This window comes from Mastigoproctus giganteus, chromosome 5 (genome assembly GCF_048544385.1).
Source record: "Mastigoproctus giganteus isolate SK-2022 chromosome 5, ASM4854438v1, whole genome shotgun sequence".
Classification (NCBI taxonomy): Eukaryota; Metazoa; Arthropoda; class Arachnida; order Uropygi; family Thelyphonidae; genus Mastigoproctus; species Mastigoproctus giganteus.
Genome location: NC_143579.1, coordinates 50,733,565 through 50,748,277, shown reverse-complemented (window position 1 = coordinate 50,748,277; position 14,713 = coordinate 50,733,565). Strand labels below are relative to the sequence as shown.

General features: G+C 37.3%; 1 protein-coding gene across 1 annotated transcript in view; it reads right to left on the bottom strand.

Annotated features, from left to right (window-relative positions):
* LOC150085384 (uncharacterized) overlaps positions 1 to 13,746 on the bottom strand; it is a 71,518-nt gene extending 57,772 nt beyond the window's left edge. Inside the window, exon 1 of the mRNA XM_090373191.1 lies at positions 13,635 to 13,746. The gene's annotated coding sequence lies outside the window, so the exon portion shown is untranslated. The remainder of the gene's footprint in view (positions 1 to 13,634) is intronic.
* Positions 13,747 to 14,713: the final 967 nt, after the last annotated feature.

Here is a 14,713-nt window from a genome sequence, read left to right as displayed (position 1 = left end):
CTCATTCTTGGCGCACATAATGAAGAGAGAATCCACCTCATATCAACCCCACGGATTTCTCTGCAGACCATAGTTTTCTTGTCACTGATATAATGGGTTCGCTACATACCATTCATTTGGAGAAGTCTGTTTATACTGCAGAACAGTTATACAATATAGTTCTACTACTGCAGTTCCTATCTTTCAATAATGGAGAAAGGTAACACCCTTTCTCCCTCCTATTTTCTCTTCTTTTTCTTCCTGGTACCTTGTACAACATCAGCTTGAATTTCTTCCTATGTGCTATTTTTCAAATATTTTTTTCTTACGCATTTATGATCGAATGGACTGTTTAAATGCTGCAGTTTTCATTGCAATCAATATTTATTCACGTTTCCAAAATATCGACGAAATTTGGATTATTGGATAAATCACCGTACGAGAAGTAGATAAATTGGTATCACAAATAGTTTATTTAATATTGAACACACGTTTCAGGCCTAACATAAACAAGCATAATTTTATTTGAAATAAGTACGAAACGGATGGAATTTTTTAAACAAAAATGTAAATAAAATTATCTGCGTACTTACCTGGAGGCTTATAATAATATTAAACCGTTAATTTGATTTATTAAAGCAATATTTTTACGTATGGTGCACGCTGCGATTGAAAATTTTCTTGCTTCTGTTATATGCTTATTATGTAGTTCTAAATAAATAAATAATATAATTTAAAAAATTTTGACTGATATTTGATCAACTTAAACACAAAGAGGTGTCGCTGCAGTAATGCGGCTCAGCTATTTGTTCAACTTTGCGTGATTTTGTAACAGTGACGCGTTGTCTGTTTGTGCGCGTTAAGTTACGTTATAGTTTATTTGTTTTTTTTAAAGCAGCGGTTTTATTTTGGTGAATAATTCGTAAGCTTAATGGGACAGCAATAACTTCAGGTAAGTATTATAACCTTAAGTTATATGAATTCACAAAAGGTTATGAATATATTAACAGTTTAATGGTTAGGTTTATGTTTCGCACTCTCTGTCGTCTGCCATTGTGGCTTATAATACAGTATTATACAGTATTATAGTAGCACTAAATATGTCATTGTAAATGTAATGATCTATAAACTTTTAAAATAGCGGTTATATTCTTTTATAAACGACTTTGTATGTGTCCTGGCCGATAGCATAACGACCAGCAAAAAAAACTGTACTTATTTTAAAAATTAATTTTCACGTTCACTGGCAATTTCTATTAGTTCACGTTAGCATACTAAGTAAATTTTAACCAGAAATTATGTAAAACTTTTAGCGATCCTAATAAATCAGCGACAGCAATATTAATGTTATAATTTTGATTAATTTATTACAAGTATCGCTCTGCAAAGTAATAACGTAGCCATAATGAATTAAAAACATTAGCTTAAATATTGTGAAAAATTAATGTAGTAATTTTAATTTAATATTTAATCGAGTTATCAAATAATACATTTTTTTTTTAAATTTGAGTACCATATATGATATACGAGTATTACAGACATTTTTATTATCTAGAGAAGGTAATAATAAACATTGCAGTTGACTTAATCGTTGGCGATAAAAGACCGGGTATTTTACCATCTTCATTTGAATCTTGGCGGTGTTATGGGCAGTTGTATTATCTCTAGATGCCAGTGGTGCACTTGCACCAGAGCACCTCAGCTCGGGGGGGGGGACACAAAAGAACAGAGAACGTTAGAAAACATAAATTGCCCAAGCGCTCGTGACGATACGTCACACTGATCATGGGCGAACCAAAATGAATCTTAATAATTTTCACCTGTACTCTTATTAGTATGTAATATTTGCGCTTTTTGGTAATTTTGCTTTGTTGTTAATTCTGTCTTCTTGTTTCCTGTGAATGCCATACAGCCGCCATGATATAACTGTTAGCTGTACTCTCGCATTTACCGAAGAAGAGGTAACATTTGTCGAAGCTGATAACAGATAGGAAAACAGTCATTAATGCAATTTCCTTCGATTTTTAACACAAGTTCAAACTAATTTCCTTCATTAGTGTGGAAATGTATTAAAAGTTTAGTAAAAGCACTCATCTTATGAGACTGCATAATTTTTAATAAGTTGTATCTTTCGGAAATTTTATGCTTTTTATTGATTTTTATGTACATATTAAAATCATTATCTTTATATAGTGGAGGCCGCCGTAGCCTAGTGGTCAGGCTGCGGGTGCATAAGTACATGCCTTGAGTGACCGGGATTCAAGCCCGTGACTACTGAATACGGTGCTGTTTCTAGTAATCTGTCTATCTTGTGAACTCCTCTGATCGTTTGGTCGTCCCGGAGTATAAACAGAAAATTTATTTATTTTATATATACGGGGGCTGTTTAAAAAGTGAGTTTTTGTGTCAAAGCAATTAAGATCATAAAAGGTCAGTATAATGTCTGTCTAAATTGTGCCTATTCCATGATCGGTTTGTCTGTTTTGCTGGATGCAAAATTCATATTTCCAGGAAAGAAATCGTGCAACCATCGGCTGCTAACTCGGCCATGGTGTGAAGCAAAAGCCCATAAAAACTCTCCCGTTTTGATGGGTTCGAACCCAGGACTTTTCCGTACTGTGGGAAAGGATAGCCCATCCTAACCACAGTACCACCCCGAGAATCTGTGTACTGATGTGTATGGCTCAACAGTCATACCCAAGGAACAAGTTGAGGGGTGCTTTTGTTACATAATAAGGCCCTTTTTCACACTGCTGTTTGCACACTACGGAGTTTATAGCGTTATGATGGGAGCTGCTTGCCCAACCACCAACAGGCCGGACCTTTCCCTTTTGACTTTCTTCTGTTCCGGTTTTTGAAAAATCATTATCTGTCAAGGAACTGGCGGATGTTTTTTCAAAGGCTTGAACACAAGTGCAAAAGTAGCATAAATACGCTTTATTTTAGGTATCATCGTTATTTTGTTCTTAAATGTCTTTTCGTAAAACATCTGTTCCCTTACTTTTCAAACAGCTTTTGTAATAAGCATTTGATATTGTCATAACCGTTTCATGATTTAAAGACGTATTTCTTCTCTAATTGCACCTGTGGTGTATGAATGATTATAACCATGTGTGCGCGTGGTTATAATTGCTAACCTGCCCACACCATGTAGAAAAAACCTGAGCCCGATTCCGATTTCGCCGGAAAAAATACCATAGGCAAGTTAATTGGTCTGAAGCGAGGGTTACATGCATTTTTCGGGTTGTGCTTCCCGATAAACAGGCAAACCACCATAGAATAGGGGGAGAGGTTGAAATGTGACCCGGAATTTTCACTGTTTCCGTAAACAGCGATGTAATATTTTGCAAAGTTATTTCATATTTTTCTTCTCCTCCATCGCCTCATTAACTTGTAATTGCCCTTATGCTCAGCCGTACCACAAAATGGCTCTGCAGAATTTAGTAAAAAGGCAGAGCAACAATTTGTAACCCAAAATTTTGGTGAAAGAAGGCGTAAACCAGCAGGTGTTCAAGGAAGACTTGAGTACAGTTGGAGCGTTGCAATGTCAAGAAACTGGTGTACGAGTGACGTACTACGTACAACGGCAACTGCGAAACAGCGAGTTGTGTGCGCGTGGGTGGAGTTACAATCCTGAAAACTTTTCAGGTAAAATACACATTTTTAGAGGAATTTTTAACACTGTTGAATTAATTTGTTAACTATTATTTATTAGAAAAAAATTGATTAAACTTTAGAATATAAGCTATCCCGGGAGAAGCAATGACTGACGGACCCCTAAGCCCTTCGTACCCATTGCTTTCCTCATAGTGATTGGAAGCTCTGATCTCTTCAGTATACGGTACCCGTTTCAGTTGGTACATTCGTTAGCGTTTTTATTAATCGGAATTTCGGATTTAAAATCGGAAAACGAGTTCCCGATTTAAAACAGCGGCAAGGGGGAATAACCCCTTCCCCCTTGACGCTAGATTAAAGTTCTGTATTAGCGGCTTATCAAAGTAACGTGTGGGAGGAGCTAAGTCTGTGCGGCCGGCCATGTCTCCCGAACTCGGAAGGTGCATCATATTCTAAAGTTGTAACCAAAAAATTACAAGAATTTTTGTGATAACTATTTGCTTATATAGATTTCTAAATTCAAATTAGGCCATATGTCACCGCCATAGTTTAAAACAGTGTAGTGTATGATACAAGTCTTAAATAGTTTGTAAGATGCATAGATTCTAGAAAGGCATATAATAACATACAGTAATATCACATTCGCTACAGAGTGCACTTGAATTTTTTTTCTCTACGACTCGAAGAAATTACAAAACCTGGACCTCGAACGTGATTTGTACCCGAACACCCCGGGTCAAACTCGTGGCAACTCTATTCCGAACTGACTTCAGCAAGGTTCTTCAAAGTAGCCCTGTCAAATCTTTGCGTCGTCCTGGAACATTTTACAACCTAGGTATGTCAACACGGCGCGTCGAATTCCACTTTTCTCGCTGCTCAAAAGACTACTGTTAGTTTGTGACAACATTGTCAATGTAATCTGTGTTCAGCTCAAAAGGTTTTCGAGGTTGAGAACCTTGTCATATTGCTTTTTTCTACAATATTTAAATCAGGTAGATGTCCGCCAACTCGTTTAATTTCAAGTTTATCATTGTATATGACAGCGGCGACTTTTTTTATTTTTTTAAATAAATTACTTATCTTATTAGTTATGAATAAACACTAACTAAAGCTAAAGAACGCAAAACTGGCAACTAGAGCTTTGGCGCATTCGGTCTATCAGGAAGAGTTTGGTCCCTCTCTGCGTATGCGTGGATTATTCCCTGTGTATAATTTTAGTGATTAGCGAAAGTCGGTACTACGAGTGCCCCCCCCCCCCCCCAAATACTGTAAGTGGTGGCTAAAGCCCGTTTTCTTACGTAGCGTTGAGCAAACTTTGTTAGTGCACTGATGTCATATTGCCGAGGCACCTTCATCACGAGTTGCCTTGGTAATGCACTACTGTAATTAAAACGTACTACTTCAGTGCAGAAGTTTTTTTATTTTTTATTTAAAGTATTTTCCACGGCTCAGTTTCAATTCCATTTGGAGTTTCATCGGTGAGGCAAAAATAAAATACTTAACTTTATTTTTATTCATCATCTCGTATATTGTGTATACTTCTTGTCACTGGGTTGCTAAGGTCTTCACACTGCCTACCTGTTCACCAATTTCCACTCCAGAGTCGAAATTCGAGTCTGGGTAGCCACAAATACTTTAAATAACAGCAGTGTACTGGAGTAGTGCGTTTTATTTAGAGTGGTGCAATACCAAGGCAACTCGTGTGAAGGTACCTTAAAACTGTGAGATCAGTGTATTAAGTAGTAAACTTAGTTTTCTCAACGCTACGTAAGAAAAATGGTATTGGCCACCACTTACAATAACCTTTCCTATATGTATGCATAAGAGCCAGTTATATATACAGTAATTGTAATAAAAAATAAGAATATGCCAGTCACATGACAAGCCGAGTAAGTGGCGAAAAGAAAGTAAACCAGTACGTAATACAGTAAAACGAAAAAAGGAGAGGGATAAATCGAGATAAAGGGTGTTGCAGAAGGAATGTACTCCTAAAATGATTTAAACAGAATGCCAGTTAATCAAATTACCAAATAATATAAATTTTACAAAAAGGCCAATTAATTCAAGCATAGCAGCGCCCCTTGATGGCACCAGGTCCAAATTAAGTAAAATATCACTATAATCAGACGAAAAACCAACCATAACGTGACCAACAATGTGAAGAAAAATAAAATAGACCAACCATTGTGCATCATCGTCGGAAAGCCACAAGGTCAAAAACTGGCCATGCAACTGTCATGTTCTTATTTTTCAAGCGGCGTTTGAAAAGAAGTTGGTGGCCTGAGTATAAAAGGACAGTGGTACAGTGTTAAAAAAATTTCGATACTTAATGAATAACACTTCAAACAGCAACCTGCCAAGTTCCATGCAGTTTCAATAGTCTTTTTTTAATTACAGGTCCTGAAGTCAACCTATTTGTGCGAATGAGGAAAGATGGGCAAAATCGGACACCGTGCAGTCATCTAATATTTGGGGGGAAAGGGACTAAAGGCAATTCATGAGGATATATTGACAACATTGAGGGAGGATGCTCCTTCCAATTCCATGCCATGGATGAGAAGTGAGTTGCAGAATTAAAACCAGTGGGGGAGAGAGCCTGGAAGATGTGCAAGGTCCATCACTACAGAAGTTGTTTACAGTGAGTGCTTGATCTGGTGATGAATGATCGTTCGGTACATTGCCAGCGTCTTGGATATCTCATCTGTACGTAAGTACCACATAATAACAGGTTCTCGCTATGAAAAAGATGTCGGTGCGGTAGATCTCAAAGTTGTTGACAGCAGATCAAAAACGCACAAGAGTTTTTAAGTCAGGTGAACATTTGCATCTTTTTCAAGCAGATCGCGCATATTTCCTTGCAAGGTTTGTGACCGTGGATGGAACGTGGATCTATTATTCTCAGCCAGGGACAAAAAGAGCAGTTCAAATAGTGGAAACGTAGTGGCGATGGCATCGGAGTTTTGGGATGCTGTTGGAGTGTTGATAGTGTATTACCTTCAGAAAGGCCAAATAGTCACAGGTGCAGATTACGTAGACCTTGTGAGGCGTTCGCGTGAAAATATAAAAGATAAACGCCGAGTAAAACTCAACAAAGGAGTCTTGTTCCACCAGGACAACTCGTTTACCCACAAGTTTGTCATTGCCATGAGCGTACTGCATAAATGCGGCTTTGAAATCTTCGATCCTCCCCCATATTTATCAGATCTAGTCCCATCGGTCTTTCACTTATTTTCTAATTTGAAAAAAATACCTGGCTGGCATCCATTTTTACGTCCATTATCTATGTTAGGACAGTGACGTAATTGCTGTAGTCGATGCATTTCTTGAAGCCCAAGAGAAAACTCTTTTCGCAGCTAGAATCACCGCATTGCAGAATCTGTGGCAAAAGTGTATCGACTCCAAAGGAAACTGTGTTGAAAAGCAACATGATACCAGATTCCTCAAATAAGCTCGTCATACTCAGGCCACGAACATTTCAAACGGCGTTCGTATATTCAGATTATGTTTCCGCAAAATGTGGTGGGTAATGTTTTTTAGCCATCGATGTTTGCTTTAATGATTTTTTCTGTTTTTTACGTTTTTCTTTCCTTTATTTTCTAAATAAATATGTGTACATTTATTTTTTAAAGATGTTTTTTTTTTCAGTGTTACATGGCAGTGCAATGACTCATGTTACTTTATAGTCAGTCTCCACTGCTTGACTCCCTACGTGCGGTACTGGTTGATATTGTTGTCTCCTCCATCATTCAAAATTTCTACAATTTTACTAAGTAAATGATTAAATTATATTCTGAAAAAGCTAGGCCCATCATTTTTATAATTAGAACCTTTACATTCTAGGGTAGAGATTTTAATTATAAAATTAATTAAAACTTCTACCCTAGAGGGTGAAGGTTTTAACTATAAAAGAGCGATGGACGTGACTTTAGTTCAAATTTGTGGACGAGCGTGGGGGTGGACGTTAGAGATTTGAAAGTATTTCATTTAGTAAAATTCATGACATGGAATTATGAAATATTTGAAAAACACAAATGGCTTGTCATGAGTTTAATAACCTGTAATAACTTGGTTAGTTTTTGTATGACCGATACTATACTACATGAGCCAAGTGTCCAGGTCAAAACGATCTTTTTGATCAAGATACCTGGAATGCCCAGCCACTTTTATAAGTTTCATTGGCAAAATCACCAACATCTGCAAGTTGAGGGCGCTGACTCTCTTTAAAAATGGCTCCGAAAAACATGATGAGAGCCTTGTCAATCAATTCGGTCCTGGAGGAAATGTGCAAGGCTCAAGGGATAAAAATTTTTTCAGCCTGGTCTATTCTTGTTAATAGAAGAGACTGCTTCTACAGGGATGGTATACACTTAAATAGAAAGGGTGCAAGAATATTTGCTGATTCTATCGAGGCAGTGTTAGGTGGGTCGGAAAACTGCTAGCTTGGGGGATTCACAGACTAAAAGGTTAAAAGTAGGTGCAGGCAGAGGTGAAGGTGATTCTTGCACTAATTCTATTAGAATAAGCAGCGGCGTGGAGCGATGGGTGTTGGGGGTTTCGGGAACTGATGGCAGTCATCGTGAAACAGGTGGGTATATGGGATGTGTTAGGGTAACTAATAATAAGAATAGGTACATGTATACCAATGCTAGAAGTATAGTAAATACTTTTGATGAATTTGAAGTGTTGGTCAAGACATCAAAGGCGGATACTGTTGGGATAGCAGAGACGTGGTGTCACACAGATATAAGGAATGCCGAACTGGAATTTGGGGAGTACAATGTGTACAGAAAGGATAGACAGGATAGGAAGGGAGGAGGTGTTATGCTGTTAATTAAGAAAAACAAAATCAAAAGAAGTGCATCCAGTTGATATAGATGAACAGTGCACTGTTGAGTCAGTTTGGTTTGACATAAGCACTGCGAAAGCAAAAATAAGAGTAGGAGTGTGTTATAGGCCTAATGACTCGAATGAGTACAATGAACAATTGTACAGAGAAATAGAGTGGGCTAGTAAATCAGAATGTCTTATAATGGGGGATTTTAACTTCCCAGATATAGACTGGAACTTATGGGTTGTTCACTCGCACACTAGTAAGACTTTTGTGGATTTATTGGATGATTGTTTTCTGCAGAAGCATGTTCGAGAGGCAACCAGAGGGTAATACTCTTGATCTGGTTATCAGCAGTGATCATTCGTGTATTAAGAATTTGCAGATAAAGGAACCACTAGGTGGCAGTGATCACAGTGTACTGATGTGGGATTTACTTAAAGTTATAATTACCATCAGGGGTAAAGGAATGGGTTTTTGCTTCCGTAAAGGTGAGTACAGCGGTCTCAGACAGTTTTTAAATTCCGCACAGTGGGGTCAGCTGACGATGTTACCAACAGTAAATTGTAAGTGGGAAGCATTCAAGGAATTAATCGTGGATGCTACTAAAACTTTCATACCTATTAAGAAATATTGTTCAAGGTTTAGGCCTAAATGGTTATCAAATGAACTAATGAGACTCGTTGTTGTTGTTGTTGTTTGGTTTTTAGGAGCATTAGCAACTAAGGCCATATTGCTCCGGGATATGCGGTCGTCATTCCCTGACCTTTCCGCATCCTCCGTATTTGGTGGTGACGGGCTCGAACCCCGGTCTAATCAAGAAGCGTGTGCTACGCACTGCTGCTCCTTCCCACCTGGCTACGGAGGCGCCCACAATGAGACTCGTAACAGAGAAGAAAAATGCATGGGATGCATATAAATTATCAAGCGACTCAGAAGCCTATGGCAGATATAAGCTAGTTTGTAATCAAGTCACAAAGGAGGTTAGGCAGGAGAAGGCAGATTACGAGAAATCCTTGGCAAAAGATGCTAAGAAACACAGCAAGGATTTCTTTACTTATATAAACTCTAAAAGAAAGGGGATGAATCTGATTGGTCCACTTGATATCGATTGTTCGACTGTTGATGATTCTGCTCAGACAGCAAACAAACTGAATGAGTATTTTGCATCTACATTCATACAAGAGGAGTTATTAAGGATGGAAAATGCCACAAGGTTATCAAATTGTAACAGGGTGCTTAATTATTTTGTAATAACTGAAAACAAAGTAGGAGAGAAATTGTTTAAGTTAAACATAAGAAAGGCCCCTGGGGTGGATGGGATCTATTCAGTTATATAAGTTTATATAAGGCGGCAAAGGAAGTAAGCAAACCCTTAGCCATAATTATGAGAGCATCCTTGGACTCACGGGAGGTCCCCACGGACTGGAGATGTGCAAATGTATCCCCAATTCACAAAGGGGTATCGAAGGGTGACACGAGCAATTACAGATCAGTTAGTTTAACTTCTGTTCCGAGTAAAATAATGGAGTCACTGGTTAAAGATGCACTGCAGGATCATCTAGACAAGACTGCAGCAATAATTCAGACACAGCATGGGTTTCTTAAGGGAAAGTCTTGTCTGACAAATTTGATTAGTTATTATGATGTGGTTACAAAGGAACTGGATGCAAAAAATAATTTTGATATCATATACTTGGATTTCTGGAATGCTTTTGACATTTTTTGTGCATGGAAGACTACTCTAGAAATTGGAGCAGAATGGTATTAAGGGTAATTTGCTACAATGGATAAAGGGATGGTTGAGTGGGAGAAGACAGAGGGTGGTAATCAATGGGTGCTGCTCTTCGTGGACTAATGCTATTAGTGGAGTCCCACAGGGTTCGGTGTTGGGTCCACTGTTGTTTTGTATATTTATCAATGATATTGATGAAGGTATATCAGGCTTAGTATCGAAGTTTGCAGATGATACAAAAGTTGGCAGGGTTGTTAATGACAGTAATGGCGATGTGTTAATGCAACAGGATCTAGAAAATTTCGGCAGATGGGCTGAGAAGTGGCAACTGAAGTTTAACATTGAAAAATGCAAGGTACTGCATATGGGTAGAAGTAACCCCAGAGAAACGTACCAACTGTGTGGTACTACACTTGAGGTAGAAAATGAAAATGACCTGGGAGTAATTGAGCAGTCAGATATGAAGTTTTCTGAGCAATGCAGTCAGGCGGCCAGGGCAGGTCTTGGGGTGTTGTCAATGATATACAGGCATTTTGTTAGCAGGGAAAAGGAGGTGATTGTCCCTCTGTGTAACGCAATGGTCAGGCCACGCCTTGAGTACTGCGTGCAGGTCTGGAGGCCTCATTTTTGGAAGGATGTTCATTTGCTTGAGCGTGTACAGAGAAGGGCAACAAGATTGGTGAGGGGAATGACCAGGAGAGAGGCTTAAGTTCTGCAAATTGCAGCAGCTGGAGACTAGGCACCGGCGAGGTGATCTGATTAAGGTGTATAAGCCCTTGAATGGGTTTGAGCACGCTGAATTCTGATGGGATTCTTCCACTTGTTTAGATTACTAACCTAATGGGGCATTAATTGAATTGAGGAAGGTCAGATGTAGAATAGACGTGCGGAAATATGCCTTTAGCCAGCGGGTGGTTAATTGCTGGAACAAATTTCCATCTGTCGTTGTGGAAGTTGATAGGTTGAATAAATTTAAGGAGGAACTAGACAGGCATTTGGAGAGAATGGTGTGTTTTTTTTTTTTTTTTTTTTGGCTGATGTTGCATAAGCTCATACATTTGCTTTCTTGCATCACATGCCACTAATACTACGACTATATCCAATTGAAATGTATTTGTAATAAAGTAGTTTACATCCAAATATCTATTTCATGTTTTAGGATTTTTTTGTGCACAACTTTAAGAAAGTATATTTCAAATCGCAGTTAAGGAATATATAACTATAATCAGTAAGCAGGACTGTACTTAGTTAATTTAGCACCTTGGGGGGCAAACAGTTCGTACGACGTGTCCACAATTTTAAATTTCATTTTACCCCACTAGCATAAATGCTCCAGGGGCAAGCACCACGTTCCCCCATGCCTTGACACGGTCCCGTCAATACCTGTTTGAGAGTTTGCTGTGGTCCTGGCGTCGCGTAAGTGGACACGGTACGCATATGTGGGCGCGCGCTCGCTTGCTATGGGTGTTGAGTGGTGTATAGCTTCAGTGGCTATAGTGTGCCTCTTGCAGTGGCAGGAAGGTATGCATATGGAGCATTCGAATTTAGTTGATACTTGTCAGAAAGTTCTGATTAAGCCAGAATTATTATTAGGTCCACAACGCGTGGATCTCTGACATGTGAATTTGTTTTTTCCACCCTCCGTCTTTTCGAAATAAATAAGTTACGTCATGATTTTTTTAAAATTTTTTTATATCTATCCCCGTTGATGTAACTGAAATATGGAATTGTTAATTATAAATGGTGGCGAATTAAAGTAGCAAATGTTCTTTACATTATAACATCTTTCTATCGCGTATTTTCCCTCTTTAAAATAATAAAACTCTCTTTAAAATTTTTGTTTTGACACAGCCGACTTTAAAGAGAATCATTAAATTAAAATGTAAAGTTCTGTTCACTTATTTATCAGAGAAAGGTTTTGATTGATGTTTTTTTTTTCTTTTTCACAAACTTCATTAGCTTTTTAAAATTTGGGTGATTTCTGTAAGGGGTATACGCGTTTAGAGTTTCACATTAAAGCATAATATGCCTAATATACTTTTTTTTTATTATTATTATAATGCCTAATATTAAAATTTATTTTAGCATATCAGTAAATATATTCACATTTACGTTTCGAGGTGTGGTCCTCATTGCACATCTAATTGTTCATTATAATTGATAAAAAATAGGTAATGCGATTTGATCTGGGGCGTATTTTAATAAAAAACAGCCGAGATGCTTGTTACTTGTGGTCGAAAGTAGAATTTCGTAATAGCCGTATTCTGTTTATTACTGCATCTTCATTTATGGAAGAGTATAGAAAAGACTAATATAATTTCACTTTTCCGGTATCAAGATTTTCAAAAGTTCATACATATATATATATATTTTTTTTTTTTTTTTTTTTTGCAAGGAAATTGCATCTTGTAATCGTGGCATGATCTAATTTACTTCCTCATGTAATGCATTTTATCGCTGCCCCAAGAAAAAAAGTTGATTTAGGGAAGAACAACTGATAAAATAAAATCCAATTTTAGGAGGGAGTAATCCCTCCCCCTTTGCATACAATCACAAGGCATATTTATTTTATCAAAATTGCTTGTATAGTGTTTTAGTCAGTTTTGTTTTTCATGGGAAATTCTAATAAAATAGAAACAGGATAACAAAACAAAGCATTAATTATTTTCCATATTGAGAAGCGTTCGGTGCGATGCTATCAAATGTAGTAGCAACCATGAAGGTGCTCCTGGTTTACAAAGAAGATTTAATAAAGACGAAAGTAAATTAAGAAATAAATATATTATGAAATAGACTGTCAGCGCAAACACAGCTCACCTAATTAATATTATAGGATGAGGTAAAACGGTTTTTTACTCAGAGAGGCTACACGATCGTTCATATATACGTGCTATATACCTGACTTGCTAAACTTCAAGAGCCTAGCCTATACAGAACTACGTAAAAAATACAGAAAAACTAATATGTTCTTGTATGATTAAATTAATATTTCTGAGAACATATAGCAGTTTGTCCCATGTTGAGGTTCAAGATAAATTAGATAGGTTTCGGTGTGCTATTTATACAGGTATTTCTTTATTTCCTGATCTAACCGAGTAAGAACTTTTGGTTATAATTTTTATACCCAACACAAGGTTATCGCTAAAAAATCGATGGTTGCAAATATTTCTGTAGCCAGTGGTGTATATTCTTCCATTAATGTAATTTGAAATTTCACATTCTGCATATGCGTTTAAAAAAAACTCCGATTTTGTTGGATTTTTACATGCATTTCGAATTCTAGTAGGAATAAGAAAACTGTAAAAATAAGACATCACTTATTGTTTGGAAAAAAAAAAAAATTCAATTAGCACTGATGTAATTAATAGAAATTCGTGATTGGTTTACAGGTGCATTAGATATTAGAAGAAACATAATAGCAATATTTTATTTCAAATCCGATAAACATCAATAAAAAAAGAGGAGGAGAAAACTTACTTGCTGTGACTTTCTCTTAGCAATGTGAAGCACACCAGCTAAGTGTTCTAGGTCCGGTCAAGAATGGCGCGACGATGGAGTTTTCAAGCCACCACTGGCCAGGTATCGCATCCTACAGTATATATGATCTTAAAATGCGTGGGTTTCGCGCAGTGACGTAGACTAGTGAGAGGAGCGTCACCTTAGTGGCAGCAGGGGCCACTTGTCACCTGACGAGACACACTGAAAGTATGCAGCATCCGTATTGATGGAAACTTATATACGCGTGTGTCTGTTCGTCCGTCGAGCAAGAGCGGCAGGTTTGAAGTTATCACTGGCGTCCTCTACTCTGCCAGTCGCGCATCACGAATACAGTCACTAGGCCTCAGCTAAACGATTGTTTGGCGGATGCCTAGTGATTGTATCCAGTGCTTATTGTTCCTCAGTGTTATCGCAAAATAATGAATTAAAAAAAAAAAATTCCATTGTCTGTGTAGTTTTGTCAAAGCCAGTTTTTTTTTTAAATTCATTATGAATTCGATGAAAAGTGCTGTAGATTAAAATAAAATACATAAATTTATATTTCTATTGAATTACTCGAGTTTAACAGAACAATCTTTTAGAGGTAAAAATTTCTTTACACATGTTAAACTTCCTGAATAATTTACACGAATTGAGTATTTTGACAAAGCAACTTGTTTACACTTTAGAATCTAATTTTCTGTGAAATTTACCTTACAGATTACATCGGAACTACTTTTTTATCATCTTCTGCTCATTGGCAGTGACTTTCGGTAAGCCCCTATGCAACTCTTTTATAAATTGTTTGGATTTCTCCAAATTCAGTGCATTTCATTTGTATTTCATGTTATATCAAATGAATATAATAATTTCTCAGTAACATGTCAACTTTCTTATTAACAAACTGAAATGCCTTAGGGGATATTCCTTAACGCCTTCGTATTTGTTTTTTAAGTATTTTCTGTTAATTTGTGTTCCACTTCTCTGCTAGTTTAGGAAGCGGACCGTCTTGATCTCATTAATGAGATAAAAGACGCCTTTCCAAAGTATTTAAAAAGAATGATGTGGGAATAGTGAAA